We start from the raw sequence: 7,535 nt of genomic DNA on the forward strand, positions 1-7,535 counted from the left end.
GTGGTCATGTCATTAGATGTACAAATGATCTAAGATCAAAACCACTTCGGTTAGAAACTATATTCAACAAGATTTTTAATGGTTCTAACCATGCATAAATTGGGTTTCAGGAGTGTCCGTGGCATGCGCGCGAAGTTTGGTTAATTTGTTGAGCAATTTGGGGTATGTGCCTGGGGCGGCTTGTCATGCGCCCGGGGAGCAAGAAATTGCGCCTAGGGCGCATTAAACCTTCAAAAAAGGCCAAACTTTGCGGGCTTGTGTCGGACACTCCCAAGCTCCAATTAATGCATTATTTGAACCGTTAAAAGGCTTGTTGAATTTACTTTGTAACCTAAGTGATTTAGATTTAATACAATTTATACATCAAAAAAAGTTACATTTTTACCCTCAGTGGGTCAAAGAACAATTCATTTAGATAGAACGCTTGCATCTCTCTCATTTTAAATCAGATATAGACCGATATTATATAGATAATTAGGGTTTTTAAATTATTAAAACTTGGTTGGATCCAATTGTAAGAATATTTACGTTTCGTTCATTAAAAATGGGTAAAAGTCATACCACTATAAAAACTGTCAGAGCCACTAAGACTAAAATACATTTCATGTTTCATTATCCCTTTTTCTTAATTATATATCTTCATTGCTTAAGTGTTCGGCAGAGTACATAGTACATCCACACTTCGTCGAAGAGTACGATAAATTGTTTCACCATCGACATTCGTTCAAAGTAACGCTTAAATATTTACACAGTGAAATTTAGATGTTTTCAACCACAGACACAACAAAAAATTTAGAATGTTTCCAAATGAGAATACCAACAAAGATTGAGGATATTCCATATGTTTCAACCAACCGCCACCACAACACATCGAGAACATTCTTTATTAGAGAGTGTAAGAATTTCACATTCATTGGGCGTTGGGGTGGTTTTGGGTGTAAGAATTGTAATAGCTGAAAATTTTCTCAATGGTTGACGATTTTTTTATTGAGAAAATCTTCATTCGATTTTGCGGCGACTGTGGTGGTGGCCTTGGTTGAGGTGGTTGTGAGATGAATTTAAAAGTTCCTATAAATACAAAAAATTATTTTTATCAAAGTTTATTAATTAAAGTAAGAAATTCTCAATCTTTTTATGTTGTCGGTGACAGTGGTGGTAGTCGTAGTGATTGTGATATTTGTGAATTAAAAGAAATTGGAATCGATTGTATTCTCAATATTTTTTCTAAAATTGAGAATATTCTTAACGTTATTTTTTTCGTAGAGGTTTTGAAGTGTTTCTGATGAGTTTTAATACTAAAAATATTCTCTATCCAAAAGAATTTAAAAAAATTCTCCATTTTTTAGATTTTAAAATATCCTAAACGTATCCTTTGGTAGTGTAGATTCTGTTTCCGAAGTAATGGCTAACATTGCAAGCATTTCAAACTATTTTGTGTGTTCGGTGGTGGTGGAATAATGGTGGAAGTGGTGGCGAGATGACGTTGGTGGAGTACCGGTGAAGTTTAGTGGTGGTGACCATACTGGTGGGGTGGAGGGGTGGTCAAATTACGGTGGTGGTGGCGGTTTTGTAGTGATCAGGTGGCAGTGGATGTGGTTCAGACGACCGACTTTGGCTTCAAAAGCCTCGTCATGGGCGAATCATGTTGATTCGATGTAGTCTAGAAATCCCTAAGAATTCTGTATAACTCTCTTTTGGAATGAATGAATACCCTATAATTAGAGGAGTGTCGAAGAGAAAACTTACAATGTGTAGAAGAGCCCAAAAATGTGTTTTAGCCTTGGTAGCTCCAATCATCTTTGAATCGGTCCGCTTTCGATAAATTTTTATAAATAAAGCTATATTATTTTCATTGTCAGTTTCCATAATCTTTTATTACGTTGAAAACCGTATTTGTCAACATAAAATTGGTCTTGATCCAATTGAGAATGAGTGGGATACGAGCGTTTCATCTAATAACTTGTTTTCGACTCATTAAGGGTAAAATGGTCATGTCATTTGATGTACAAATGATCTTGGATCAAAACCACTTCGGTTAGAAACTATATTCAACAAGATTTTTAATGGTTCTTGTTGAATTTAGGAGACCGAAAATTGAGAGAATATTTCTGTATTTTTTGAGTGAATCCTTTACAAAGATACGAAGCTCTTTATATACATACAAAGAAGCTAAACTACGAAAAAAGTTAAACTAGGAATGAATAAATATACAATATTCCTATACTACAATCGTGGATCTTCAATCAATCAATTAGGCAACTGATTAGGAAACCGGATTTTTCTCTAACACTCCCCCTCAAGGTTGGAGAGTGAATATCATGAAGTCCCAACTTGCCACTTAAATATTAAAATTGTTCCTTTCCCAAAGGTTTGGTTAAGATGTCTGCAAGTTAAGATTTGGACTGAACATAGGATGGGGTAGTTACTCCAGCTTGCAATTTTTCCCGAACAATGTGGCAATCAATCTCTTTATGTTTCGTGCGTTCGTGAAAAAATGGGATTTTTTGCAATATGGAGAGCTGCCTGGTTGTCACAAAATAAGGATGCTAGCTGGCTTTATGGAACTTTGAGATCTTCCAAAATATGTCGTATCCATGTAATTTCCAAGCATGTTGCAGCCATGGCTCGATATTCGGCTTCAGCGGAAGAACGAGCCACATTGGTTTGTTTATTTGATTTCCAAGAAATCAAAGAATTTCCTAGAAATATGCAAAATCCTGTAATTGGACGTCGAGTTGTTTCACAACCCGCCCAATCTGAATCACAATAAGCCTTTAACATAGAATCATTGAATGAAGGAAAGAATAATTCTTGACCAGGATTCTCTTTAATAAAACGCAAAACTCTTAGAGCAGCTTCCCAATGTGGTTTCCTAGGATTCTTCATAAATTGACTTAGGATTTGCACAGAGTATACTAAGTCTGGCCTTGTTACTGTTAGGTAGATCATTCTCCCAACCAATCTTTTGTATTTGGTTGGATCATGTAATGGATCGCCATCGTCGGGACTCAGTTTCAAATACGCCTCCATTGGAAAAGAATTGGGACGAGATCCTAATAATCCCACATCGTTCAAAATATCCAATGCATAGTTTCGTTGAGAAATGAAAATTCCCTTTTAGGACCGGGAGACTTCAATGCCAAGAAAATATTTGAGATTGCCAAGATCTTTGATGTGAAATTGTTGCAAGAGAAAGTCTTTGAGAGACTTGATTGCCTGTTCATTATTGCCGGTGACAATAATATTGTCCACATAAATAAGTACTGCAGTAAATGTGTTGCTCTCGGACTTGATAAATAGAGAGTAATTGGCCTTTGATTGAGTGAAACCTGCCTTTTGAATAGGGCTGCAAACGAGCCGAGCCGAGCTGAGTTTTAGAGTGTTCGAGCTTGGCTCGCCAAAAATTTAGTTGGCTCGAGCTCGGCTCGAGCTCGTGACGAGCTGCAGGACTCGAGCTCGAGCTTAGCTCGAGAAGTATTTACAGAGCTCGAGCTCGGCTCGCTCGGCTCGTTTATGAAACAAATATATATAAATATATATAATATAGTTGAGCTCGCGAGCCAATTCGAGCCGAGTTTCGACTAGCTCGAGCTCGGCTCGTTTACAAAACGAGCCCAGGACTCGAGCTCGAGCTCGTTCGTTTGTGTCTCGAACCGAGCCGAGCCGAGCCGTTATCGAGCCGAGCTTCGAGCCGTTCGGGAGCGGCTCGGATCGTTTGCAGCCCTACTTTTGAATAGCACAAGAAAATTTTGCAAACCAGTTACGGGAAGCTTGCTTTAAACCACATAATGATTTATTGAGCCGACATACCATAGTCTCTCCCTGTCGGCGAAGACCAGAGGGAAGGTCCATATAGACAACCTCATCAAGATCGCCTTGCAAAAAAGCGTTGTGAACATCCATCTGATGGAGGATCCAATTGCGGGAAGCAGCCACCGCTAAGAGACAACGCACAATGGTCAATTTGGTAGTGGGAGCGAAAGTCTCCAAATAATCAACTCTTTCAATTTGATTGTAACCTTTAGCAACAAGGCGGGCCTTGTAAGGTTCAATAGACCCATCAGAATTGTATTTGATTTTGTAGACCCATTTGCAGCCAATGGGTTTGTGACTAGCAGGTAGAGGAACAAGAGACCAAGTATTATTGCGAGCAAGGGCATCAAGTGCAGCTTGCATAACATCCCTCCATTTGGGGTCAAGAATTGCCTGATCATAGTTAGTGGGCTCACGAAGACAGAAGACCAGAAATAGAAGCAAGAAAAGAATAATGGGAAGGAGAAATACGAGAATAAGAGAGAGAGTTAGAAAGAGGGTGCCTTGTACCTCGGGTTGGACATGGCGACGGAATGGATGATGGTGGAGAAGCAGTATGGGCAAAAGGCATTTGATAATCGGCATGCCATGCAGGTCGGGTACGAGGTCGGGTTGAGTGGCGAGGTGCATTAGGTGATGTGGAAGTAGTAACAGAAGGTAGTGGGTCTGGTAGAATCGATTGAGTGATTGGTGGGGGAATGTGGGTAGACGGATCGGTTGAGGAATCGATTGGCAGATCGATGGGGTTGGGTGGAGTAACTGGGGTAGTTGAATCAGTTGGTATATCGTGGGTAAGTGGGGTAGTAGAATTGGGTAAAGGTGTGGTGTAGTTAAGGTCGGGTGCAGGTGTGGGAACAGGGTGAAAATCAGGAGAAGATGTTCCTTTATAGGGAAAGATATGCTCATGAAAACAGACATCCCTACTTACCAAAAATTTGTGGAAATCTAAATCTAACAATTTGTAACCTTTTTGGCTTGTAGGACAGCCCACAACGCTTAGCACGAGGAGCAAATTTAGAAACAGGTTTGACAATAGTAGCATAACATAAACTTTCAAAAACACGAAGGTGGTCATAAGTTGGTGGATGACCATACAAGCGCTCAAAAGGTATAATGTTAGAAAGGAGCCGAGTAGGCAATCGATTGATTAAATAAACAGCAGTGATAACACACTCACCCCAAAAACGAATGGGCATACTAGATTGAAAAAGGAGAGCACGAGCAACTCGCAATATATGACCATGCTTATTCGACAACTCCATTTTGTTGTGGAGTGGAAACGCAAGAGGTTTGAAATTCAACACCTTTAGTTTTAAAAAATGATTGTAGAGAAAGAAATTCACTACCATTGTCACTCCGAAAGATTTTAATGTGGGCGTTAAATTGGTTGTGAACAAAGGTAAAAAATGATTTAAGTAAAGAAGAAGCATTAGATTTATGAGACATAAGAAATAACCACGTACAACGAGTAAAGTCATCCACAATGGTTAAAAAATAACGAGCACCAGAATGTGTTTAATGTCTATGTGGACCCCAAATATCACAATGGATTAATTGAAAAGGCAAGGTAGAAGAAATAGAACTTGTCGGAAATGGTAATCTAGTTTGTTTGGCCAAAGGACAAACATGACAAAAATTATCAAAAGAAACAGAAACGGAAGAATTGGGCTTAGAGATGAGACGTAGACAGGTAGGTGATGGGTGACCAAGGCGATGGTGCCAAGTAGAATCGGGATGGGTAGCATGGCAAGCAGTTGGCGAGGTGCGATCTGGTGACATGTAATAGAGGCCGCCACTTTGCTTACCCCAGCCAATCATCCTCCCCGTAGCCAAGTCTTGCAAAACACAGAAATCCGGGAATAAGATTACATAACAGTTTAAGGATTGGGTAACTTTACTGGCAGACAAAAGATTTAATCGAAAGGAAGGCACATGAAGAACATCTTTTAAAACATCTTTGTTGAAGAGGAGTGTGCCAGTAGAGTTAATAGGTACGGCAGAGCCATTGGGTAAATCAACACAAGGTGTGTGGGGGAGATGGGAATGAGAAAATAAAGAAGAATCAGAAGCAATATGGTTCGTAGCACCACTATCTAAAATCCAACAATTTGAGGAGGTAAAATTAACAGAGGAATGATTATACAAACCTGCGACATTTGCATAACCATCATTATTACCCTTAGATAAATGTGGCGCATTTGCCACGGCAATGGTCAATTGTTGATACTGCTCGACAGAAAGTCCTAAGAGAGGCGGCATGACACCGTTGGGAGATGCGGCATGTGCAGCAACAGGATTGGATCGAGCATCATATTGCTAATTGTGCTATCCCAAACGGGTGCTTGGTGGTTTAAAATTGGGATCATATTTGGGTTTAAAATTGGGATCATGCCGTGGGTGCCTAACTGGAAATCCATGCAACTTATAACAACTTTCAATAGTATGTGTATTCTTTTTGCAATCTCTGCAAAATAATCCCATGGTTGGCTTGTATAGAAGATGAAAGGCTTCAGAAAAATCAAAAATTGTATCCAGTTTTGAATTGAACCGATTGTTCAATTGATTGTTGATGATACGAAAGTGGTGATTTAATGGTTGTTGTAGAAAGCTAAAAAGGGATTGATGGAGAAAAAATAACCACGGTGGGCAAAGAAAAAAATAGCTAGATATAGAACCCTAGCTTTGATACCATGTTGAATTTAGGAGAGCGAAAATTGAGAGAATATTTCTGTATTTCTTGAGTGAATCCTTTACAAAGATACGAAGCTCTTTATATACATATAGAGAAGCTAAACTAGGAAAAAAGTTAAGCTAGGAAAGAATAAATATACAATATTCCTATACTACAATCATGGATCCTCAATCAATCAATTAGGAAACTGATTAGGTAACCGGATTTTTCTCTAACAGTTCTAACCATGCATAAATCGAATTTCAGGAGTGTCCGTGGCATGCACGCGAAGTTTGGTTAATTTGTTGAGCAATTTGGGATATGCGCCTGGGGCGCATTAAACCTTCAAAATAAGCCAAACTTTGCGGGCTTGTCCCGAACACTCCCAGGCTTCAATTTATGCGTGGTTTGAACTATTAAAAAGCTTGTTGAATTTATTTTCTAACCCAAGTGATTTGGATTTAATATAATTTATACATCAAAAGAAGTGACTTTTTAACCCTCCGTGGGTCAAAGAGCAATTCATATAGATAGAACGCTCGCATCTCTTTTATCCCGAGAGTAGAAAAGCAGCGGTGCGTTCCTGCTAGGAGAAATTTTTTGATCGAATAAACGGCTAGAACTTGTTTTTTTTGTTATTGCCGATACTGATACAGAAAGCAAAAGACTGGATCGACCAACGTACGTTGATGTTTATATGTTCGCGGTTCGGTCAAAAGATTGGTTTGGCAAATGCGTTGAGCTTTGTGGTGAATCTTCATGAAGTGCTGTTTTTGCAGCATATGTTAACGTTATATGTGCACGTTTGGTTTTGTCGTTGCGTTTCAAAGTCCACTCTTTTCTCTATGAATCATAACATTTTGATAAAATGTTCGCATCTTTCTCATTTTAAATTGGATCAAAACCTATTTTATATAAATAACTAAGATTTTAAAAGTAGTATTACAATAAAAGTAGTATTTTCTGACCCAAGTGATTTGGATTTAAAATAATTTATACATCGAAAGAAGTGGCCTTTTTACCCTCAGTGGATCAAAGAACAATTCATGTA

Source organism: Rhododendron vialii, chromosome 8a (genome assembly GCF_030253575.1).
Source record: "Rhododendron vialii isolate Sample 1 chromosome 8a, ASM3025357v1".
Taxonomy (NCBI): domain Eukaryota; kingdom Viridiplantae; phylum Streptophyta; class Magnoliopsida; order Ericales; family Ericaceae; genus Rhododendron; species Rhododendron vialii.